Raw genomic sequence first — 25371 nt, forward strand, 5'->3', positions numbered from 1 at the left:
CGACCTGCCCTCCCACGAGCTGTTTGCAGAACAGGGTCGTTTGCTTTTGCTGTTTCCCCACCTGCCGTAGAGGAGAAAACCCGAAAGTCACGTTATTGTCCCGCACACAGTCCCGTCCCATCAGTAACAAGAGCAAGACTGCTTTCCTGCCGTGAGGCAGCAGCAGGCTCTGCAGGCTGATGTGTGCTGTGTGCTCGGTAGGAAGGGGCAGCGCCGCTGGCCCTCCCTGGGTCACTCCCCCGGGACTCCTGCTCCTCAGAAGAGCTAGCTGTGCCCTTGACTGTGGACCTGCCCGTCATGTTCCTCAAACACTTTTCCTTTCCTGGTTCAAACATGGGACACCACTCTGTGGCCTGCTGTGTGCAGCCCGGGTGAAGGGGCCTTTCTCCTGGGCCACCGGGACTTACTGGAAGGAAGAAGGTGGCTTTAGTTTCTGGCTCCTTGATTGCAGTGACTCGGGTCCCCTTTATACATGGAGGACCAATGGTGTGGTAGGTTGCCAGCATAGCGGGGGTCAAGCCCAATTTTTTTAATAGAAAGTAAGAGGAGAAATGCAGGAACAAGTCAGCAGTAACCAATAGAAGAGCCTTCTCTTGCTGCCTTCAGAAACCCCGGGTGCCTGGGATAGGCACCTGCCTGCAGGCTGGCTAGTGAGGGTCTTCTGGCAGCCTCAGGGTGGAGTCAGACCTCCAAGGCGATCTGGGTGTCCTTGTGCCTGCCACAGGAGTCCCCGGGACTGCCTTGTCCCTGGGTTCCCCGCACCTGCTTTCCTTCATAGTCCCTGCAGGCAGGTTACTGCAGGCAGCGGCCAAGCTGAAAGAGACGCCTGTGTTCCTAGATGTCCGCTCCTGCCTGTCCTCGTGGCCTCTGTGGCAGCAGCCAGGCCACAGAGTTGGCACAGGGAACCTCCTCCTGCTGTGTGCCCCCGGGGGAGCCCCTGAGCCATGCTGGTGGGGCACATTTCTCTGGCCCTCTCTCTGGGGGAGGCCCCCAGCTGGGGCCCTGGGCCACAGATGGAAGGAAGCCATGTCCCCAAACCATGACCACGCCCTTGCCTCCAAGCCCACACAAACCCAGCCCTCACTTCCCCTCCTCCTGGGATCCTGAGGGAGTCCCTCGTTGCCTTGCGGGCAGTGGTCAGGCCGGCCCCTCCACCACGAGTGAGGTGCCCGTCCCCGGGGGCACATCCATAAGGGGGTACACACACAGGGTACCCCTTTTCGGAGAAGCAGGGTGACTCAGCCATCTTCCCCCAGCTTGGGGGACCCTGAACTTGCTTTTTGCCCCCTTCCTCGTTGCCCCATGTGACCTGGGGATTGAGCAGTGCAGTTATTCACTCTTCATCTGTTTTGGTCCATTTCATTCTTGGCCTGACGCTCACCCATCGGGGTTGGGGAAGCATGGCTGGAGGGGGGCCTGACACCCCAACCCCATGGGGTGAGGGGATGGGGAGGGGTCCTTGGAAGGGGGTGTCTGAGGTGCTGGGCAAGAACAGGGTTCTGGGCACATGAAGCCTCAGATGAGACGCTGGTCCCTGGAATACCTGGGACGGGGAGCGGGGGCTGGGAGGTGGCCGGACCACCTGTTCACGAGAGACATCCGTCACGGAGTGCCTGAGTGGTCGGCCATGAGAGACTGGAACATGGAAAGCAAAACCAGACGTGACACAGACTCTTACCAAACTCTACTTTGGAAAACATCCCCTTTGCCAGGGGACCCAGCCATCCTCCGAATACTAGGGCCCAGTCCTGCGTATGTTCCAGAAGGTTCCTTGAGATCCTCTCCTCTTCCCTCCTCCCTCCCTGTTCTTCTTTATACATACCCTTGAGCTGCCTCAAGCACACTTCCCATCCCAGGAGGTCTCCCCGAGTGCCCTGATGTGCAGGGTGCGGGGCCATGTGGATCCCTGGGGCTGGATGTGGGCCCTCCTTCGCACCGGCCAGGGACTGTCCCTGCGACACTCAGGGTGGTGGGACAGCCCTGGAACACCTGTGCACAGCCACCCCAGGGCACTGTTGCTTCTCAGAAACTTGAACATCACCCTGACTAACTGCCTTCCAGTGATTGGAAGGGAGCGCTCCCGACCAAGGATAGTGACCGGCCTGCTGTTGGGCCGTGGCCCCCGCTCCTCATTGGTGTTGTGAAACCAGTCCTGTTTGGGGACCTGAGATGACCTTGACTGATCTCCGCAGCCCTGCCCATCCTGCCTCACGTTGCGTGTGAAGCGCCATCCGCGGTGTAACTGCTGGTCTGTCAGACCTGCAGCTAGTGCTTCTCTCCCGGTGGCTGTTACCTTTAGTGATAACAATGGCCTTGCCAATGCTTTCATTAGCTCATTGGAGCCGCGCAATAACCCTGTGCACTGGGCTCATCACCTCTCCTTTGTGAGGAGGAAATTGAGGCTCAGAGAGGTTACCAACTGCGCTCAAAGTCACACAGCCAGTGTGTGGTAGGTAGATCAGGGCCTTGGGGCTGATGCAGCTTGACTCTCCTGCCATTGACTTTGGGTTGCTTGACCAGCGAGTATCTATTGAGTGCTCGCTGTATGCTGTTGTGGAAGGGAGCAGTCTCAGCCGTTGGTGCTCCAGCCCTGGCCTGGGAGGGCGGGGGCAGCTGCAGACTGGGAGGCCCCAGGCAGAGGAAGAGCCAGGGCAGGTGCGTAGGTGGGTGCTTCAGCCCATCAGGTGGGGACGGCACCTGCGGGGGGCTAGTGTGACAACAGGCAGCGCTCAAATGCATCTGGGTCCTACACCCAGAACCATGAACAGCAGTCAGACCGGGGTTCTCCGGGGGTTGTTTCTGCGGAGAGACATCTGGGAGTGTGTGGGATCCGGCCTCCAGTGGGAGGAGAACGGGGGATGTTTCTGCTTGCCCTCTGTTTCCTTATTTAGATGAGCCACCGTTCCTTCAGGAAAGAAAGGTGAGCCGCGGGGACAGAAGGAGGCCGAGGCCTTCACAATGTTCTCTTGTAACGCTCTGCCAGTTGGCAGTGTGAGCGGGCACGGAGCCGTCCCAGACGCTTATCTGTGCGGGCAGGACCGGATCCCCTTTCTGCCGCAGCAAGAGTGCAGGGCGGCCGTGTGGCGGTGCGGCCTCCTGTGGTCCTTGCCCTGCTTGCCCTGGGACTGTGTGAGTGCATATGGGTGTGTGCATGTGTGTGTCTGGGTGCACCTGTGTGCATGGATGCCAGTGGGTGGGCACACATGTGTTTGTGCACATGTGTCATGTATGTGCACCTGCCTTCAGGGGGAGATTCACTAGACTGGAGGCTCCTGAGGGTGGGGTGGGTTCCTCTCACCTCTGTCCCCAGCGATCAGTGCAGACCTGGCATTTAATCAAGTGGTCAGTGTGCTTTGGTGACAGCCCGTGGCCTCCCTGGGAGCCTCTGCCTGGACACAGGGAGCGCTGTTCCCTCAGGCTCCGTGCCTCCTCAGTGCTTTTCCAGTAGCACCCTCCCGAGGCCTTGTCCATATTTACTGGGTTCAGTCTGCGCTGCCACGCCCCCGACCCTGACCCCCCTCCTCAGGCCCTGCCCAGCCGTGGTGTCTTCTGGAGCTGGCCTGCAGCACAGCACCAGGCATGGGGTTCAAGGTCGGCGGGCAGGTTCGGGTCTGAATGATGATGTGTTTACTGAGCGTTTCCACCGCCTGCACCGTGGCTCCAAATGACATTTCAGGAATCGAATTACAGCGTTTCAGTACTTGCACAATTCAGAAATAGATAATTTGATTATATCTGTTGGAAGTCATTGCCGCGCTGGCTTTGTTTTCTTAGCCAGCATCGTCCCGAGCGGGGAGACGGCAGAGCAAGGTCTACTGACTGGCTTCTCCCCAGAGCACGTCTGCTGAGTGGCGGCAGCCCTCGGCTCCTCCCTGGACCCAGGAGCCCGGGGACTGGAGAGCGCCTCCTGCAGGGCCTGGACTGGCACTGCCTGCCACTCACCTGACGCCCAGGGCAGGACCTGCCCCGCACGCCTGGGCAGCACACTGACCCCGAGGATGTCGCCACAGGGTAACGGCTGCCACCGAGGGTCCTTCCCTCCAACTCCTCAGGGCCAGGACAAGGGAGCCAGCTCACTCAGCTTCAGAAAGTCACATTCCCCCTGGGCCTGATCTCCAGGGCCCATCTCGCCCATCAGGGGTTGGTTGTTTCCTCGGGGCTCACACTTCATTCTGACCTCAGCAGCCCTGGTGGCCATCTGCTCTTTTGTCCGCCCCTTGGGGAGTTCTCTCTGGGTTTCCTCAGCCCGGAGAGAACCCCGGGGGTCACAGGTTGCCCTTCTTAGCCCCGCAGGGCACTGCTTTCCTGCCTTCCGAGCCCATAGCAGTTACATGGCGGAGGCAGGATGCTGGGGCCCGGGGCTGGGGCCCAGTGGCTGTAGCACTTACCCTGTGTGTCCTTTGGTGCTGGGTGGAGCTGGCCGGGGCTGTGAACGGGGAGCTGTCTGCTGCTGCAGAGGAGTGGGGGCCACTCTCCCCCTCCCAGCACAGCGAGGCAGGAGGCAGGTTTAAACCTGGGTGTGCCTCCTACCCCCACTGCCTCCGGAAAGAAGTGAGTTCTGAGGACCTGCCCAGGAGAGAATCTATGCAGACAGACAGTCCTCAGCCTCTGCCGGCTCCCTACCCCAGCGAGGCCGTCCCTTCTTACCCACCTGCTGGGTCTCCAAGGGAGGAAGTCAGCTGAACTTCTGCCCTGGGGTGATCTTACGGGTGGGGTGAAGCTGCTGCAGGGGACCTGACCAGCAGCTGGGCCCTTGCTTTTGTCTCCCACCCCGTGCCAGGCATCCGGCTCTGTTGGGGTGACCCTGCATCTGCGTAAGGAGGAAGGATCGGGCCCATGTAAGAGTCAAGCAGCTCGTGGCTAAAACATGCTATTGTGTGCAGTTATTCAATGAGCAGTTATAGATAGGAGCACCGTGCGCCTCCTGGTTGCCTCATTGTTCCTTCCTTTTGACAAGCTCAGTAAGCGCCTGTGCGGTGCCAGGTGCAAGTTCAAGAGCTGGGGGACCCAGCCCACTCCAGGCCCACAGGCAGAAGGAGAGGTGCTCCTCAGGGCTCTGACAGTGCTGGGATGGCAGCTGGTATAGCAGGAACCCTGGTGTGGATCCTGAGGCCTTCCCGGAGGAGGCAGCAGTGGAGCCAGCTGGCTTTATAGTCACTGCTTCCCCAGTCATCGAACAGTAGAGAGTGTGTTGCATTTGGATGCGCTGGGGAGAGCAGAACGTGGACTAAAGGAAGCCTGGACTCAACCATACAGACAGAGGTAGTTGCACTTTAAGACGTTCAACTTGGGATTTTGAACAAGGAAAAGGCTCAGCCTCGTTAGGCTACCTCCAGGGTATTCCCAAGGTCTTTTCACGTCTTGAAATGTGCTTCTTAACATGGTGGAGAAAACAACTTTCTCCTGCTACGAACAGCCTTGTCTCCACCTGCAGGCGCACCGGTCCACTTCCCTTCGGGGAGCCACTGGGTTGGGCCCCCGGGGTGCGGGCACCCAGGGCTGTGTTCCGCCTTCTGCCCAAGGGGATCCCAGACTCTGCCATTGGTGGGGCCCCAGTGGGACAGCTCAGCAACCCAGGGCCACCTTCTGCGTCCACTCCTGGACTTCTCCCATAGCAGCGGCCACTCTCCCGGCCACTCTTCCTCACTCCCAGCCATCCTTGAGCCGGGCAGGGTGTGGGCTGGAGTACGAGTGTGCCCACAGCGCATCCATGGAAGCGGGGAGGGCAGCAGGGCACTGGGCTGGGTTCCGTCTGGCCCTCTTTGTGACTCCCGCATCAGTGGGCCTCGTGTGTAGGGCTGGACTGCCACTCTGCAGGGCAGTGATTTCCGCACGGGCCAGAGAGGCTCCCAGCAGCCGAGGAGGTGCCGGTGACCCTCGGCAGACTGCCCTGTGACGCCTGGACACTGAGATCAGGCCCTGGACGATGAGGGGACACCGGTACTAGTCTGTGGCAGGCTACAGGAGCCTGCCAGGGGTGTGACCCAGGGCCACCCAAAAAGGTGCAGTGGGTCCCCCTCTAATGCTGAGCAATCCCAGGGTGTGTTCCTTCATCAGTGGCACCCCATTCCTGAGGGTCTCAAGGGCTCTCAGGCAGCAGCCCTGTCTCAGGAGCACTGGGGTTCCAGTTGCCCGCCTTGCCGCTCGCCCCTGGCTGGCCTCAGCATCCTCATTGGGGGTGGGGGGCATTGAAGGCTGTCACCGAATTGGACTTGGCTTGTCGCGGGGCTGCCCCCTGTGAGACGCAGTTGTGAGCCGACCAGCAGGCAGAGCAGGGCCGTGGAGTGGCCAAGCAGTGAGGGGGCAGTGTGGTGGGTCAGATGAGTGTGTGGCCCTGCTGTCTGCAGTCTGGGGGTGAGCTGGCCAGTCTGGCCTGCCCCAGGGCCAGGAGGCAAAGCCAGTCTGAATGTCCAGCGGTCCCTGGAGCCCTGGAGCGAGTGGCCAGGCAGGGCTGATGCCCATATTCACCCCTGTCTGACCCGGTTTATGACTCTCCTCTACAAAGAGCTCTTCTTACCCTTCATCTCCCTTGGTCACTTGGGGGCTCTTTGTGTCCTCTGAGTGCAGAGTTTTGCCTGGGCTTCGAAGCCCCATGTAGCTCACTGGATTGGGGTCAGGTGACAGGGCGGCCTCCCAACTGGCGGCCCTGGGTGCTGGCCCCCCACTGGACTCAGCACTGGCCCAGGCATCCTGTTTTGGTGGGGAGGGGTCAGAGGAGAGCAGGGGCTGTGGCAAGTCCGCATCTGTCCTCCCATGGTGGTAGACACCAGCCTTTGTCTCCCGGGCCAGACTCTTCCCTCGGCCTCTTCATCTCAAAGAGGCCAGGCCTCTTCCCTGATGTCGTGCTGCCCGGGAGTCCCCATGGCTGGGCCTCGGATGTCACCCCTGAGGTGTGTGGGGGCCCCTCTTCTCATTCCCATCCCTCAGTGCCCTCTGGAGGGAACAGATCAGTGCTGTGGGGACCCCCAGAAGTGGGACAGCCACATGCCGGGCCTGTGAGGACAGCAGGCCCGAGCACTGAGGATGCCCTGGGAAGAAGGGCCTGTGGGCCAGCCCGGTGGGTAGGATCCCCCCACCATGGGAACGAGAGCCAAGGAGACTGAGGCACAGAAGGAGGGGCTCGTCCCGGAAGGGGCAGCCCCAGGCAGGCCCCCCCGCAGCTTCTCCGGTCACCCCGCTGCTCCGCATGAATAACGCATGAGGCGGCAGAGGCCTTCAAGTATCATTCTCATCTGACTTGATAATAGAAAAATTAAAATTTAAAGTGATCTGAAGTGACAAGTGACAGAAACGTTCCTAGAAACCGGAGATTGGGTGCCGGAGCAGAGCTTGGCACAGATGCTGTCAGAGGCCAACGCCCTGCAGCCCCTGGTTTTCCCCCAAGTTCAGGCCGCTGGGCCGAGGACAGGGTTCCTTTGTTCCAGCGGGGCTGGGGGTCCCTGAGTGTTCCCCTGTGTCCTGGCTCAAGGCTGAGTCCCATACACAGCTCAGCCTCCCAGGGGTGGGCTCCTCCCCCTGCTGGGGACCAGAGCTGGACACCCTAGCACCTGAAGCCCCCTTCTCACTCAAGTCCCCCCACCAGCTTTGGGACTCAGCCTTGTGTCCCACCTGGCCCTCAGCCTCTGGAACCAGGAAGGCCTCCTAGCCAGACGTGTCCAGGATGAGCTGGGAGTCCTGGCTTGGCCAGCAGCATCACCCCACAGGTTCGTAGTGACCTAGCTCCACGGGAGGCCCCGCCCCAGCACTTGGGACCCCTCTCTGCATTGTCCCCGAGGAGCTTACCTGGGGTGAACCTTCATAATGCCCAGTCTGCCCCCCCCACCCCCCCCCGCCTCACCTGGGCTGCTGCTGCTCTGACTTTCTAATGCATTTGAGCCTCTAGGGAGGTCCAGCCTGGGCAGGTCCCCCGGCCCCCGGCCCCCGGTCTCCTGACCACTGTTCCAGAAGCTGGGGCCACCTGGCTGGGTTGGGTCCCCTGCCCTGTCCCTGCAGCTCCACGCCCTCCCTCCTCGCTGCAGGGTGATCTGGATCGTGCCCTGAGCTGCTAGGCCATGTCCTCCGGGTCAGTGGGGCAGAACGCCAGAGCCTGAGGGAGGGTGGGCTGTTAAAACACTTACTTTAATTGGAGGAATTATATAACATTATATGAGAAAATGGCAAGATACAGGGCAAAAAGAAATCTCTGACTGTGGAGCCCCAACCTGCTCCTCGGCCCCGCATGCTTCCTCCGATCTGTGCCATCAACGCTGTGCTGGCGCCTGCCTCTCCCACCCCATGTCTGGCAGGCTTCGAGGGCTCTTTCTCCACGACTGTGCGCACACGGGACCCAGTCCTGCCTCAGGTAGCTGGCCCTGGGGCAGTGGGGGGAGCGCTGCGGTTTGGGGGGAGCAAGTCCGGGCGAGCGCTGCCTGCTGGCCATGCTGGGTTTGTGACAGGGTCCTGTAGAGGCCGGAGCAGGCTGTTGGGGCAGGGGGCTGGGTAGAAAGGGAGAGAGTGCTTCTGCTACGTGGGTCTGGGGAGGGCGCAGGGGCTGAGCTGGGTGTGGGAGGATCTGGGCAGAGGAGGGTGGCAGACTGGTCCCCCCAGGGCACAGAGGTGGTGTCCTCCCTGGCAGGACCAGGGTCTGCAATTACCTCGTTTGTCTGTGTGTGATCGGTTGATGGCATGTGTCCTGCTCTGGTGGAGGACATCCCTGAGATGAGCACTGCGCTGGCCTTGTTCACCTCACAGAGCAGATGCCCTGAAAGTGTTGGACAGAAGGACAGAGGTACTGGGAGGAAGAGGCGGTGTCCGTGTAACAGTAGAATTCCATGGGCTGGCCACCGAAGGGTGGGGGGTCCGAGTCTGCAGGGAAGTCTGGGGTCTCTGTTCTTGGGAAGAAAAATTAGAAAATCATCTAAGAACAAAGAGGTGGGAGGGGGAGAGAAGAATTGATACCCATAATCCCAGCACAAGAGGTAGCTTTGGGTGCACACCCTACCCCAGGCCCCTCTGCACAGGGGCTGCTCCGAGAGACGTGATTACTCGGCAGCTCTTGTTCTTTGTGACTCTCACCAGGCGGGGCCGGAGTGACGAGGAGCCTCTTCTGCCGGGGCTGGGGGCACTGGGGGGCTGTTCTCAGGCCCAGAGTTGTGTGTCAGTCATCTGGGTGAAGAAGGGAAAAAGAAAGCACAGTGGGCAGAGGGAAGGCAAGTCGCAGCCACTCCTGTTTCCTATTGGTTAGGAATTCAAGGCAAAGCTGTCCGACCAGACTCGGATGTAAGAACACCGATTCCAACAACTATACCATCATTCACAACTACTACATGAGCTATATCCTCCTTCTTCGAGTGAATGTGAATTCCAAAGTCAGAAATGACCTGGATTTAAGCTTCTGATCTTCCTTTTAATTTTTTTATTTCTTTTTTAGAGGGGAAGGGAGGGAGAGAAACATGGGTGTGTGAGAGAAAAGATTGATTGTCTCTCATAGGTGCCCTGACTGGGATTTGAACCTGCAACCCAGGCACATGCCCTGACCAGAAATTGAACTGGCAACCTTCCACTCTGTGGGATGACTCCCCACCCACTGAGCCATACCAGTCAGGGCACCCCAGACCTTCCTTTTAGCAGCTGGGTGACCTTGGGCAAGTTGTCGGACTTCCAGACTGTGGTTTGCTCACATGTAGGGTTAGGACAGGACCTCCCTCTGAGAGTTGCCAGAGTCTCTCCCACAGAGCCTTGGGCACCCAGCAGGTGTGGGCTCCCTTTTTGCCCTTCTTTTGTATCTGGAAAAAAGAAAGATCACTTAATAAAACAGTCAGGAGAGTGGTTGGAAAGAAGACTCCACATGAACTGTAACCACTCACTAACATAATTTTCAAAGATCCTATTCTTGTGCCAAAAATGTGAGGTAGGTATGCAGTTGTCAAGCTGAACTGTCTATGTAGATGAGTGACTTTTACTGTATGTAAGTTACACCTTAAAGAACTTCACAATAAAAGACTCCAGTCATCATGCTGACAAAGCATATGGAAATACCCTGGTTGAGCATTAAGGAGAAATGTGCCTGACCCAGATGAAGAAGAAAACGGCATTGAAATATTTGGCTATCGCTAAGTTTTTCTCATTACAAACATTACACGGGTGCCTGCTGTGTGCCCGCACATTTTAGGCTCTGAGGACAGTCCTGAAAAATACAAAATAACAAACCTGCCTTTAGGAGCGCACATGTGGTGGGGGGACTGTAGTAAACACAATGAAAAAGCGACTGACAGCGAGTATTGGGGGCAGGAGCCAGGGGAAGGGCCTGGTCAGGATACTGGGGAGTTGGGGGTGCTAGAGAGGGCACCTCACAATTCTAGGTAAGTTCGTGGTGGCAGACCTCACCAAGAAGGTGATATTTGAGCAAGGCGTGGGGACCGCCGCTGGTGAGTGTGGCCCAGACAGACCAGGTGGGAGGGGCCTGGCGGGCTCCAGGGGAGGCAGGGAGAGTAATTTTGGAAAGCTTGCAAGTCTGGGGAAATAAACCCTCCCAGCCCCACGAGTTGTCTTATCTTTCCTACTCCCCTGAATGCCACAGAATCTTAAGTTCCCCATGGTAAGAGTATTTTTTACAGACTGTGAGATAACCGTTTTACATAATAACTTACTGAATACATTTTTCTGTTTTATTAAAGCCATCCTTTGTGACCGATTTGCAGGCTTTGGCAGTACTTCACTCCTGGGCATGTGCTGTAATTTATTTAACTACTGCCCTGCTGTGCAGCGCTTGCTCCTTCTAGAAGGCACCGTGGTGCGGCACAAGGGAGCAGGGCCCGCCCAGTCCAGTTCGCGGCGGCGAGATGAGGTTGCTCTCCGCACCTGGCGCACCTGAGCTGGACAAGCGCGTCCTTCAGAGTACTTCCGGTCTGGTTATACGTTCTACGTGCCCATTGTCAGAAAGGGGAAACGTGCAGACGAGAAGAAAGCGAGTATAACCCCGGGTCTATGATTCAGAGAAGTCACAGCAGACACCTGGGACTGTTTCTTCCAGCGGGTACTTATGTACAGAGAGACAAAGGGACATGTGCTGTCATTGGCGGCGCGTCCATTTCGCGTCCTGCTTACCTATTATCCCATTTTCCTGTGTCCCTGAAACAGTGTTTGTAAACTTCATTTTTAATGGCTAGTCCCAGAAGGTTTTGGACTTGGACATTATTCAGTCCCGTCTTCTCTGTCCCTGAAGGGTGACCCTGGGGCCCTCGGCACCCTCCAGGGGATGTCAGGGCAGAGCCGAGACTTGGGACCAGGCACCACCCTAGTGTCCTCCCCACCTGACCAGTCCGTCCGCCTCTATCTACTGGGCGCAAGGTCCAGTCTCTACTGCGCAGGCCCGTCCACCTGAACCAATGAGATGGGTCATTGCAGAGACCAGACTTGAAGGCGCGGTCACGTCCTCAAAACCCTGCCTCCCGCTTTCTGTGCGATTCTCCTAAAATGGTGAAGGTGAGCCAGGTGTTAGTCGTGGGATTTACTTTGAAGGGGGCCGCAGGCGGAGGGGCACCAGAGCAGGGCCTCCTTTCTTGGTGGGCGGGGCTGCAGGAGGAGAGCCTTGCGCCCAGCCCTTGGAGTTCAGCCGGGCGTGGGCGGGGCCTCTGGCAACGGGAGCTGAGCAGTCGAGTTGGATGGTCTAGAGGACAGGCGGACGACCGGACCCCGAAGGGCCTTGAGTGCTGGCAGTTGTTGCCTCAGACATCTCACGACAGGTGCTGTATCGTTGGCCCTGACCATGATGGCATTTTCATCCGCCGCTTTGTGGGCCCTGGCGTGTGTATCTGATTGGCTGAGTATAAAAAAGCTGGGCAAGTATTAAGTTCCAGGGGCTCTGGGAGGTTGAAAGAATGGGCTGAAAATAAGATGGAAGAGGTTGCAAACAAGCTGTGCCCTTTGGTGTAAGGATTCATTCATTTATAAGTGTGCAAGCTTGAGAAAAAAATAATTGGACGCTTGCGCGCTTGCGCAGATCAGCCACGGAACTGGAACCAGGGGTAGCCCGGCTGTGGGTCCTTGGGGCAAAGCTTTCAGGAGCTAGGGGTGCCCTCCTAAGGCGAGGGCAGGTGGCCTCCGTGGCTGCGTCCACCGGGAGGTGCTTTCAGGACTTGTAATTGCCCTGGAAAGCCCTGCACAGCCCTAACTGTACGAGTGCCCAGAGCGCTGAGCTGCCAAGAGCTGGTGGTGCAGCTTCGGGGCGGGTTTTCCCTCGACTGCGTCAGATGTGCAGTGGAAAAAAATTCAGCTCTTGTTCAGGAAGTGCACGAGGCCTGGTCTGGAGACAGCAGGCGCCTACCCTCCGGGGCTGGCGAGAGGCCCTAGGCAGGTCTGTGGAAAAGCCCTGGGTGTCGGAGCATTGCAGAGTGTTGACGCAGGAGCTGAGCCGTGGACGGGGTCGGGGTGGGTGAAGGTTTGCAGTTCGTGTCTTTAGCGTGATCAGCCCCCGGGCTTTTTCCAGCCAGGCGGGCACAGCGGGTACCTGGGCAAAGCCCTTCCCACTCTGATGCACTCCGGCACCTCTCCCAGGAGAGCTGGAGGTGCTGACCGCTGTAGCCCCTCCCCTTTGTGGCATGTAACTGGGTTGCCTGCCCTTGCCTGGCTTCGGGAGCTTCTTGGGGAGTCCCTGGCAAGGCCACCTCTCGGCATTTCTTCTCTCTCGCTGCTTGGGTAACTTATTCGTCCTCAGGTCTCTCGTTTAGCCGACACCTCCTCCAAGAAGCTTTCCCAGTTCCTTAAGTAGGATTGCTCGCACCTTGGCACTCCCTGCCCAGCATCCTGCATGCCCTCCCCCGGCATGGCCACTTTGCCCCCTCAGCTCCTAGGGCACCCACGTGAACACCCTGGAAGCCAGAGTTGTTTGTGTCTGCAGGGCACCTGAGACACCTCGCCCAGGGCCGGCACCTACTGAGAGTTCAGTTAAATGTGTTTTGAACAAGAGAAAAGAATGAATAAATGAGACTTCAATTTTAGCTCAAAGACCTATCCACCACTCCAATAAATGGGGTCAAATATGGGGCGTCCTTGTTTGCCTGGGTCCCCTTGGGGGTGCTTCCTTCAGCGGTCCCTGTGCACTGGCCTGTGTCACCAGTGGAGAGGTTCATGTCAGGGTCTCTCCCCCTGGGCACTGCTGACGTTTCCTGATTCCGTGTTGTGTGGGCGGGTGTCCAGTGCCCTGCAGGATGGTCTGCAGCATCCTTGGCCTTTGCTCATCAGAAGCCAGGTGACGACCCCAGTGGTAATAGCCAAAAATGTCTCCAGATGTAGCCAGAAGTCCCAGGGGCCCAAACTGCCCCAGGTGATAACCACAGGTTGCATGTGCGTGCGCACACACATGCACATGCTGCCTTCTTGCTGGCAGTCTGGCCGTGCAAGCTTGCTCTGTGGTCGGAATCCCCTTTCTGCTGCTTGTCCACATCTTTAAATAAATGTCCCATCGAAGGCAGACAGCGGAGCGGCTGTCAACCTCCGTTGTAAGGGGACAGAAGAGGCAAGAGGGGCACCAGGCTGGAAGGTCATTGCTTTCTTGAGTCGGATCAGAAAGGAGCAGCCAGGGCTGGAAGTCTGCAAGTATTGTTCTTACAGAAGACTCCTCATGGAAGGACAGGGACAGAGGGACAGAGCACGATTTACGTTGAGTCACATGCTCACCAGTACCCCCCCACACTGACCCTGTGGCTGTGTACCCCATGGTGAGCTGGGCTCTGGTTGAGACCCCATCCCCTCTGCTATCCCCTCCCCTTTTGGGGCCACAGACCCCAACCCAAATCCCAGCCGAGTGCCCTGCTGGAAAAGTAAGGAGCCAGGAGCTTGGGGGTGTCCGGAAGGAGGGCGGTGAGCCAGGATTGGAAGGGACAGAGGTTCCAGGCACAGGAAGTGGCCTGTTGGTTGGCTAGAGCTTGGCACTCTGAAAACCTCGCCAACCTGTCTTCCCAGTCGGGACATGAGCTGAGCTACCTGGAATTGAAGATGGAAAAATGGAGACGAGATGAGGGGCCATGCACAGACTCCGCCGTGAGTGGCCTCTGCTGAGTCCTGGTGCTGGAAAGTCATTTTGCAAGTGTTCCTTCTTGTCATCGAAAACCCACTGGAGTATCTGGAGCCCCAGAGCCTGAGGCCCTGATGGGAGCTGCCTGCCTAGTGCGGCCGCCTAACTAGCCTTGACCCAAGGCTGCCCTGGCACCTGAGCCCTTTCTCCTGGTGGCCTCTGCTCTGGCCTTTGTCAGATGGGCAGTGTCCTGGGTGGCACCCAGAGGCCTGGGGCTTGGGGATCTGCATTCGCCAACTCCAGGCTTGTGTCCCTGGCCTGGAAGTTGACTCAGACCTTGGAAGGAGCACGGGTGGGGGGGCTATGGGTGAAGGGCAGCTCTGGGAACTGACCCCTTTGGGGTACATGCACTCTGCTCCAGAGCCCCGCCTCCTGTTGGCTGGGCCAGCTGTGATTTTCCGTCTGACACTGTGCTGATGTTGCTCACTGTGCAGGATGGAAAGCGGCGTGAGCAGATCACAGCGAGAGCTGTGTGCGTGCCGGGGGGACGGCAGGATCCGGGTCTGCTTGGCAGGCGGTGCCGCACGTTGGACGCACTGAGCCTCTGGGTGTTTGAGGAGCAGCGGCTGGTGCGGGAACCCAGAGGCTGCTCATTTGTGGGGAGTGAATAATTCATTTCTGTTTTCAGATGACTTATCCGATCATCACAGACAGGCAGCTGGATAAGCCGTCAGCTGCTGAATGTGTGGCTCAGGCAGGAGAACCTGCCTTTATGCCCCAGGCCCTGGACGCCTGCTTTTAGGTGGCTGACTTTCGGGCGGCATTCCAGCAGAGTCCGGATGTAGTGCTGTCTGGTTTTCCCTGTTCTTCCACAACAATTGTGCTTAAAATAAAATGTGAGCGCCTTGGCCTGGGTGGGGCCGGGGTGGGGCCAGGGTGGGCAGGCTCGGGGTGGGCACCTCCCTGTTTGTCTGTATCTCTGAATTGATGTTGAACCTGTGAGCGTTCAAGGACACACGTCACAAGCGTACAGCTTGTTGAGTTTTCACAGAATGAGCAAACGGGTGTAACCAGCCCCCAGGGGCCCCCCTCCCATGACCCTGTCTGGTCATTACTCCCAGCATGGGGAGCCATTGCCTCGCTCCCGTCACCGCCCACTGGAGGTGCCTGTTTGCATTCTCCCTGTGAGTGGGACCACACAGCATACGGCCTTTTGTGTCTAGCTGCCTCGTTGCTCAGCCATGCATCTGGAGAGCCGTCTGTGCTGCGTGTTGCAGAGATCGTTCTGGTTGCTCTGTGACTTTCGTGGGGTGGGGCACACTACAGCCTTGTCTGTCCATCCATAGCAGATGAACACTGGGACAGTTCCCTGCGAGGACTGTCACCAACCGTGCAGCTGTGCATTCTTGTATGTGTCTTTGGTGGATATGGTCTTTCTGTTGGGAATAGATCAAGGAGTTGAATTGCTGGGTCATAGGGTATACGGGGCCATCTTTAGTAAATGTGCCTGACAGAGTGGTTGGGGTGGGTTGGTTCCTTGGGTGACAAGAGTGTCAACACGCTGGTCATGGGAGTGTACATGCACACTGCCTGGGAGTCGGGAAGGTGCTCTGCCAGTGCCCAGTGCCCTAGGTGACCAGAGGGCCGGCTCTGGGCCCTGGTCATGGGCACGGAGGGCTCAGTGCTCAGCTCACTGTCATGTCGGCCATCCTTTCCAGCCAGGCTGGGCTCCTCTGCCTTTCTTGGCGTCCACAGTGTGTTCTGGGGCTGTTCCCAGACTGGACCGCACCCGGTGACATCTGCAGAGCCCGTAGCCCTGCTAACTCAGTGGGAGAAAATGCCACTGCGGGGGGGCAGGCCTTGTGCAGAACGTCAGTGCGAAAGTGTTCCATGTGCTACTGCCCTCACTCCAGGGGGCTGCGGTGGAATCAGTCACCCTGAAACCACAGTCTGCTCAGACACAGTCATGGTCCCCAGCCCGTCCGTCTCTGACCTGGACCCTGCTCTGCTTTCCTCCCTCAGGGGCTTTGCTTCCTAGTGAAGGGACGTAGTAAAATGACCTGTCATCTCTGGAACGCACACACGCCCTGGTGTGAGCGGGTGGGAGAGACTCCAGTTCCCGCAGGTCCCTGGCCCAGGGGTGTCCAGCTCTGGGAGAAGGTGCCTTTCTAGCTGCTTCTCCCAAGGGCTGGCAGCAAGGACAATGGGCACTGAGTCCCTACAGGCCTGGGCCGGTAGAGGAGGAATTAACCCTAGAAACGGCCCCAGAGCTGAACCTCCTAGATGGCTACCGCTGTGCCCTGGGGTGGCTGCCTAGGCTGCCCCAGGAACCGAGCTGACATGTCATCGGAAACTCCTCATGGATGGGACTGAGGGTTATACCTAGGGACTGCCCCCACCCCCCGAGTGCAGAGGGGTCCGAGACTTTGTGCACACAGCCCACCCTGACATCTAGCACATGCCTGAGGGAACCCTACTGGGCCGAGACCTCCTCAGATTGTCCCTGCACCGAGCCACACCCCTGGACCTGAGGTGGTCAGATCTTGATGGGCAGCTGGGGTGATGAGCGCAGAGGCCCGGACGCCCCTGGTGGCAGTGCTGGGAAACCCTGCGGTTCGCCTCCCCCGCACCTGTGACCCTGCTCTTTGCCCTTTTGACCCCTGGGATAGAGAAGTTCAAGAGCGTGGGCTTAGACTCCTTTTCTAAAACAACTTCATTGAGGTACAAGGTCCATACCACACAACTCGCTCAATGTAATGAAATGCTCGTTAGTGTGCTCACAAAGATGCGCACCCGCCACTGCAGTCACACCCAGATGAGTTCCGTCGTCCCCACAGGAAGCCTGCACCCTGGAGCTGCCGCTTCCCGATCCCCCACCCCCCATCCCCCAGCCCCAGGAAACCGCATATCTACATTATCTCTCTGGAGTAATTTCCTGTTCTGGGCGTTTTGTGTAATGGAATCATGCAGTAGCTGTCCTTTGGGGTGTGGCCTCCTCACTTCACATTTCCGAGGCTCCCCCGTGGTGCAGCACGGGCCAGTCCGTCCCTTCTGTTTGTGGCCGAGTCATACTCCACAGTACGAGCAGACCACATTTTGCTCTTCCCTTCCTCTGCCGACGGACATTCGCCTTGTCTCCACCCTCTGGGTATCCTGAGTAACGATGCTGTGCACATTGCATACGAGGGTTTACGCGGGCATGCGTTTTCATTCCTCCTGGGCGTGCATGCCTAGGAGTGGGTTTCTGGGATGTATGATGGCTGCATGTTTGGTCGTTCACAGAACTGCCAGACTGTGTTCCAGAGTCGCTGCACCACGCACATTCCCAGCAGCAGCGAGGGAGGGCTTGGGTTTCCCCCCATCCTCACCAGCCCGTGTACTGGCCTGACGTTCTGGTTCCGGAAATCTTAGTGGGTGTGACGTGGCATCTCATTGTGGTTTCGATCTGCGTTTCTCTAATGGCTAATGGTGTCGAGCATCTTTTCATGTGTTTATGGGCCCCTCGTATGTCTTCTTTGGAGACATTTCTATTTAAGTCCTTTGATCATTTTTCAATTGGGCTATTATTTGTCTTCCTGCTTTTTAAAAGATTTTATTTATTTATTTTTAGAGAGAGGAAGAGAAGCATCAATGTGTGGTTGCCTCTCACACGCCCCGCACCTGGCCCCTGGCCCGCAACACAGGCCCCTGCCCCAGCTGGGGATCATCCTGCGGCCCCCTTGGTTCGCAGGCACCTGCTCAGTCCACTGAGCCCCACCCAGGGTGGAAGAGTTCTTTATGTATTCTAGATACAAGTCCCTTGTCAGGTGTATTTCCACCCACTTTGTGGGCCGTGTCTTCATAATCTTGAATGTGTTATTTGAAGCACAGGCTTTAAATTTTGTTTAAAGATTTTATTTATTTATATTTAGATGGAGGAGAGGGAGATAAACACCAGTGCATGGTCAACTCTCATGCACCCTCCACCAGGGACCTAGCCCACATACCCAGGCATGTACCCGACTGGGAACTGAACCAGCGGCCCCTTGGTTCACAGGCCAGCACTCAAGCCACTGAGCCACACCAGCCAGGGCAAAAGCTTTAAGTTTCAATGAGTTCAATTTATCTGTCTTGTCTTTGGTTGTTTGGGCTTTTGGTGTCTTACCTAAGAATCCATTGCCAAATCCAAGAACATGAAGATTTATCCATGTGTTTTCTTCTACAATCTTTATAGTTTTAGTTCATATGTTTAGGTCGTCGATCCATTTTGAGTTAATTTTTACATGTGGTGTGGGGGAGGGTCCCACTTCATTCCTTTGCATGTGGCTGCCCAGGTGTCCAGCACCATTTGGTGAACAGATATGCTTTCCACCTGGATGGACTCGACACACTTGTTGGAAATCAGTTGACCGTAGATGTGCGGGCTTACTTGTGACTCTCAAACCTCTTTCATGGATCTGTGTGTCTGTCCTGTGCCAGCGTCACCCTGTCTTACTCGTTGCTGCTCTGTACTAAGTTCTGAAACGGAGAGCGGTGGGTCCCCCCTTGTTCCTCTTCAGGATCATTTCAACTGGTCTGGGTCCTCTGCAGTTCCATAGGGACTTTCGGGTGAGCCTGTCCCTTTGTACAGAGCAGTGAGCTGGGAAACGCATCAGATCCGCAGGCTGGTTCGGCAGCATTGCCCTCTCCACGCTGCAAAGTCTTCTGATCCATGAACGTGTGATAGTTTTCCAGTTGTTTAGAGCTTTAAAAAAACTTTTCAACAATGTTGTGTAGCTTTCAGAGCGTAACTTTTGCACTTCTGTTGTTAAATTTATTCCTGTGTATTTTATCCTTTTTGAGGCTATTCATAATGCAGTTGTTTTCTTTTTCTTTTTTATTGTTGTTCAAGTACAGGTTCCTGCCTTTTCCCCCACCCCAGCCCACCCCCCAAGCCCTCCCCACCTCCCTCCCGTCTCCACTCCTCCCATGTTTTTGTCCATGTGTCCTTTAAACTTGTTCCTGTAAACCCTTCCCCCTTTCCCCTGAAATTCCCTCCCCTCTCCCCTCTGGTCACTGTCAGCCTGTTCTCTGTTTCAGTGTCTTTGGTTATATTTTGCTTGTTCGTTTGTTTTGTTGTTTAGGTTCCTGTTAAAGGTGAGATCATATGGCATTTGTCTCTCACCGCCTGGCTTATTTCACTCGGCATAATGCTCTCCAGTTCCATTCATGCTGTCACAAAGGGTAGGAGCTCCTTCTTTCTTTCTGCTGCATAGAATTCCATTGTGTAAATGTACCAGTTTTTCGATCCATTCATTTACTGATGGGTACTTAGGTTGCTTCCAGTACTTGGCTACTGTAAATTGTGCTGCTATGAACATTGGGAGTACGATGCAGTTGTTTTCTTAATTTCATTTTTGAATTTTCATCACATCTCTATGGACATACGATTGATTTTGGTACATTGAGTTCATTTCCAGGAATTTTGCAGATCTTGTAAACCGACGGTGTAGACTTACAGTATTGATGTTGTACACTACTACAAGAGTATTTTCTCTTTCTCATGATTTCCTTAATAAGATTTTCTTTTCTCTATCTCACTTTATTTTATTCTTTTTAGATTTTTTTCATTTCTTTTTAGAGAGAGGGGAAAGGAGGGAGGGAAGGAGAGAAACATCAGTGTGTGGTTGTCTCTTGTGTATCTCCTACTGGGGACTTGGCCCACAACCCAAGCGTGTGCCCTTACTGGGAATCGAACCAGCATCCCTTTGGTCCGTAGCCCACAGCTCAATCCACTGAGCCACACCAGCTATGGCTAGCTTACTTTATTGTAAGAATACAGTATATAATACATAAAATATACAAAATTCATGTTAATTGATATTTTATATAATCAGTATGTCTTCCGATCAAATGTAGGATATTGGCGGCTAAGTTTTGGGGGGGTCGAAATCACACGAGGGTTCTGACTATGTGGGGGCCCCACACCGGTGACTGCATTGTTCAGGGTCCACTGTGCATCTTTGTTCCGGACTGCCTGTTTCTTCTTGAGTCTGTGATGATGGGTTGTGTCTTTAGTTGGCCTCATTCTCCCACAGGTTTTCAGGGCCTGCCCCTGCTTTCAGACACAGGTTGAGTTCTGTGTGCCAAGCATTTTCCATGCATGAGCTCATTAATCTTTACAGGAACTCGATGAGCTGGGTAGGATTATCACCTTCATTTATATGCTAGGAAGTTAGATAATGGGCCATGGTCCCACAGCTAGGACGTGGTCGAGCTGGGATTCAAACCCAGGCCGTCTAGCCACCCCTCCCTGCCCTGTTGAGGGCCCGGGTCAGACCTGGTCACTGCCCAGGCCACCGCCCAGAGATCCCAACCCTAGGAGACGAGGATGCCTGAGGCCTAACATGTACAAAAGCCCACAAGATCAGGGTGTCAGGAAGGGCCCCAGGGAGAAAAGGAACTGGGTGTGAACTGGGCGTGGGAGGAGGGTCTAGTGCAGGGGGGCCTGCAAGGTGACTTTGGGAGTGTGGTTTTTCCAGGGCTTTGTCTTCTGCCTCTCCTGTCCCAAGTGCTGGGGGAGAGCATGTCACCGAGTGCCCAGCAGGTCTGCCTGAACTGCCCAGGCCTCCACGGTTTGCTCTTCTGGAGAGGAATAGCCATGGCCATTTATATGACAGTCGCTAGACAGAAATCGGGCGCCACCAGGCATAACTCAACACAATTATTTCTGCATATTGGCTTCTCCTACTCACTCTGCCTGGAGCAATGACGGCAGCCTTCATCTGTCACAGGAAGGCCCATGAGCACGTGGCTTAGCGATAGAGCCAGCCTGTCCCCTGTGTAGCCTGGAAGCTGCGCCTTCAAGGGCCCCGGAGAGGTGGGCCTCCTCCTGCAGGGAAGCCTGGGTCCCAGCTGGCCCAGCCTGCAGGGCACCCAGCCCACCGGCTTTGTCACGAATGGGAAACTGACTGGCAGGGACCGCAGGGTGTACCTGTCACAGGGCCATTCAGAGGCAGAGTCATACCTGGGACCCGTGCTTCCCTGTTGTCCCTGCCACCCAGTGCTTTCCCCGTAAGAGTGGTGTGCGTCTCAGTGAGACAGGATGGGCTGTGACAAGGTGTCCCTGTGGCTACAACTGCTGTCCCCTGTCATGGAGCTGGCTGATCACTGAACCTGTTGGCCGTGGTGCCTTCTGACTGTTCATTGGGTGTGGGGGCCAGTGAGCGCTCCTGAGAGCCGGCCCTGTGCTAGGTGTCCCTCACCATGACCCTGAGGGTCAGAGACTTTGGTGAGGTGGCAGATGGAGACGTGACGGGCATCAGTGACTCTGAGGTGACTCTACGGTGCTGCTGGCACCTGAACCCAGGGTGCAGGCCATGGAGGCTGCAGGTCACACCTCACTCTGGCTCTGGCCCTACCTGGTGGGCAGCTAGCATCTCACTGGGGGGACTTCTGTCACTACTGGGGTGGCCTTCCCTCCCTCCTGGTGTCGGGGGTGTACGCGCTGTGGTCCCTGTCCTAAATGGCTGTAGGGTGGCCAGAAAACAGGGTCTTTCTGGGCTTGGCATGGGGCTTGTGGAAGCAGTGGTTCCCCCACAGGCAAGCGACTGGAGGGAAAGGCAACGGACTTTGGGCCAGGGTGTCCACAGCCTGACTGACTAGTGGGGCCTCTCTTTCAGGGCATGGTCTAGTGGCCCCACCCAGGTCGTGGAACCAGCCCCCCGAGGTTCTGATCCCTGCTCCATCTCCACCTTCACTTGGCCTTGGGTAAGTCACCCTGGGAGGCCTGACAGGCCTGGGGGGGTTGGGGTGGAGGCAGCCATGGGGGGGGGGCTTGAGGGAAGGGCCGTTGGGTCTCAGTGCAGCCCAGGAGAGCCCACCTTAATGCTCTAGAATTTCCTTTTTTCCCAATAAGTTTATTTTTTATTTTTAAAGAATTTATTTATTTATTTTTAGAGAGAGGAGAAGGGAGAGAGAAAGGGAAAGAAACATCCATGTGCGATTGCCTCTCACACGCCCCCTTCTGGGGACCTGGCCCACAACCCAGGCATGTGACCTGACTGGGAATTGAACCAGCGGCCCTTTGGTTCACAAGCCCATGCTCAAACCACGGAGCCACGCCAGAAATGGAGGGCGCCTCTTTGTGACACTCATCTTTCCACCTGGAAGGAATCACCTAGCGTTCAGCCACAGGGCGGAGGTCCAGGCTTGACACCATGTCACTGCCTGAATTTCAGAGGTTGTGGGGGCCTAGCATAACAGCTACTGTGGCAAGGGGGAGGGCAGGTGGCAGGTTGCTGATTCTTTCTATGTGCAGAGGTGTGGCTCTGCGGCTCAGGCGACAGGCGCTCAGCAGGGTGGAGCTGCTGGCGTGCCCACACCAGCGCTTCGAGGGCCAGTGCCCTGTCCCCACCTTCTGCCACCTGGGAAGCCCCGCCCCTGGTGGGCGTCTCCTTTCCCTCTGTCTGGACCGTGGGGTGGACCTTCTGCCTTGATCTTCCCGAGGAGGGGGTGCTTCTCCCACCACACGTCCTGGCTTGTCCCCTGTCTCCTGCTCACCTTTGTGAAGACACTCGCAGGGTAGGGACTGGACCCCCGGGTGGGTGCCTCCGCCTCTGCGGACAGGTCAGTGGTGAGTCCCTGGGCTTTTCGCACCCAAAAAACAGACTCAACTTCACGTGGAAGGCGCAGCTTTCACTACAGTTGACTCTTGAACAATGCAGGGGTCTGGGCCTCCCACCCCCGCACGGTAAAAAATCAGCTAATGGCTTTTGGCTCCCCAGAACTCAGCTGCCGTCCCCTGATATCTGCAGGGGACTGGTTCCAGGACCCAGCCCCACCCCCTGGGTACCAACACCTGCAGGTGCTCAGGCTTCTTCTGTAAGGGAGCAGAGCCTAGGGTTGGCCTCCGCATCCACGGATTCCCAACCGCAGGTCGGAAATGCTGTTTTCAGTTTGAGGTTGGTCGACTCTGGGTGCAAACCCGGGGGCAAGTTGGGCCAGTTGGGGAAACCCACATGTAAATGGACCCACCCAGTCAGACCCGGGTCGTTCAAGGACGAGCCACAGCTGGATATCCTTCCACCAGCCCTGCCGAGGGGGCTGGGAGACGGGCGGGAGAAAGAAAACCAGGCTCAGTTACTCGGATGTCACCTGCCTGCACGCAACCTGGCTGGAGGCTCCAGGGCTGGTGCAGGAACCCAGGGGGACACCTGGTCAGGTGGGTCCTGCTGAGGCTGGTGGCCAGGAGTCAGGATGCCGGAGCAGGTGGGGGGCTCCAGGAGGCACAGGAGGTGGTCTGCAGCATTGCTTGTCATGCCAAGGCTGGGCGGTGGGGTGGGCCTCCTGCCTTGAGCTTCCCGAGGGGCTGTTCCTCCCGCCACTTGTCCTGGCTTGTCCCCCGCCTCCTGCTCGCCTTTGTAAAGGTGCTTGCTGGGTGGGGCACTGAGTAACCTCTCCCCACCCCCACCACCGCCACCACTGAGAGGTGAGGAGCTCTAGGAATCAGGCGGCCCATGAACATGGATGTAAATGGTATTCCACAGTCGGGGATGGTGAGTGGGAGGCCCCTACTCGCTGCCCCTGGTCCGGGCTCTGGACAGGAGGTGCCTGCTCACTCAGCCAAGGGTCCCAGCCCCCCTCCCTTGCAGTTATGTGCTCATCGACTGCACAAGGATTTGCTGATCACTCACTCTGTGCTGGGAAGCTTCCAGGCTCATGGGGAACAAGCCAGAGTGGAGCCAGCCCCTAGGACCTTGCATTGTAGTCATAGGGCGAGAGGCCAGGACCTCAGTCAGGTGTAGAGGAAAACCAGAGTAGGAAAGGGGGGTACAGAGCTGTGCCGGGGCTTCCGCCTTGGACAGAGCACGCGGGGAAGGCCTCGCTGACAGGTGCCTGGAGCAGAGAGCTGCAGGAGGCACAGAGGCAGTCTTAGATCAGAAGGGCAGCCGTGCAAAGGGCCTGTGGCAGAGGGCCCCTGAGTCGCTAAGCAGCAGCAAGGAGGTCCGTGTCACCAGAGGGGGTGAGCGAGGGTGGGTGCCGGTGGGCCAGATGGGTGTGTGAGGGAGGGGTCCTACCCGAGGGGTGGGCCCCTCAAAATGCTAACCCAATGAGAAAAAGAGATGAGAAGCATATAGCCAAAGTAACCCCCAGGTGGGCCTCCCTGGTCTCTGAAATAGTGACCCCCTCCTCATACATCTCAAAGGTCCTTGTTGCTCACAGAGATTTGTTTAGTTACAGTTCTTCCGGAAGGTGTTAGGTTGACAGGGGCATGGGGACTTGGGGTTCTGCAGGAGAAAGGCCAGGAGGGCGTGGTCCCATCTAACCTCTCCCCTGGGTGTTGGGCTGCTGGCTCCCAGCGTGCTAACTAGTCTGCACATCTCAGGTGGCCTCTCAGAGCTGCCCGGCTGGCCGGCCAGGTGTGCACCTCGGCAGTCCAGGGCACGGCCGAAGGGAGGGGAAGTCCCACCTGTGTGGGAAGTTGAGGGGTTTTTTAGAGTGACTCAGGATGACTTTGCAGTGCCACTTCCCGTGGGCAGACACGTGTATCCATGTGCATGTACGCACACACTGTGGGCACACACATGCACACACTGTGGGCATACACTGGGCACACACACACAGAGTGTGGGCTCGTGTGACAGCTTGGCACTCTCACCCACTGTGGAGTCTGGGGGGTTGGGGACCAGTGCATCCGTCTACAGGACTGCCAGCCCCAGGCAAGGGACTCGCTGCCCTCTGGCGCCCTGAGCTTCTGCTCTGGGGCGTATCTGTGTGATGTGCTGTGTGGGTTCCGACTGAGCGAGACCCAGCCCAGCCTCGCCGCCCAGCTGGGGGAGCCCAGGTTGCATACGAAATCCTTTACCCTTGGGGTGTTTCTATCCTTGACCCCTTGGACCTGTTAGACCCCGTGTACAAGTTTTCAGCTCAGAAGTTACACCAGGAACCTGCTCAGCAAAGATGCCTGCTCTGTGTCACTGAAGTGAGGGACAGTCTGGGTCAGGGAGTCCCTGGTGGAGATTCGGAGACCGAGGGTTTGGGGTGGTCGTGAGGAAGGCAGGCCCCCAAGGGTACACTGGACGGGGCTGCGCAGCTCACAGACCCACTCTGACACTACAGGGCTTGTGAGGAGTGGGGTTTGCTGGAAGGAGCCCCCACATCAGCTGGACCTGTCTCCCCTCCCCGCCTCCTGACTTCGGTTACCCGTCCCGCCTGTGTCTTGGGCACTGGGCTAATCAGTCACAAGTGATCCCTCACCAGGCCCCCGGTGATTGGAACTCAGCCCCAGGGCCTTGGGGAAAAGGGTCAGGTGGGGAGCTCAGGCCCAGCCAGGTCTGTGGACTCTGCTGGGCACCTGAGCAGGCGCGGGCTCAGTGCAGCGGAGAGGAAGCCCGTGCCTGGCCTTCCCGGCGAGGCTG

The 25371-nt window shown here is 57.2% G+C and overlaps 1 protein-coding gene across 2 annotated transcripts in view; it reads left to right on the plus strand.

The window, feature by feature from the left end:
• HPCAL1 (hippocalcin like 1) overlaps positions 1–25371 on the plus strand; it is an 82035-nt gene that overhangs the window by 41966 nt on the left and 14698 nt on the right. The window contains exon 2 of one of the 2 annotated variants that reach the window (XM_037048708.1): positions 21634–21721. The exons of the other annotated variant lie outside the window; for it this stretch is intronic. The gene's annotated coding sequence lies outside the window, so the exon portion shown is untranslated. The remainder of the gene's footprint in view (positions 1–21633; positions 21722–25371) is intronic. 2 annotated transcript variants of the gene reach the window in all.

The sequence above is a fragment of the Sturnira hondurensis genome, unplaced genomic scaffold (assembly GCF_014824575.4).
Source record: "Sturnira hondurensis isolate 20B ecotype Veracruz unplaced genomic scaffold, ASM1482457v3 Scaffold0006413, whole genome shotgun sequence".
In the NCBI taxonomy this organism is placed as follows: Eukaryota; Metazoa; Chordata; class Mammalia; order Chiroptera; family Phyllostomidae; genus Sturnira; species Sturnira hondurensis.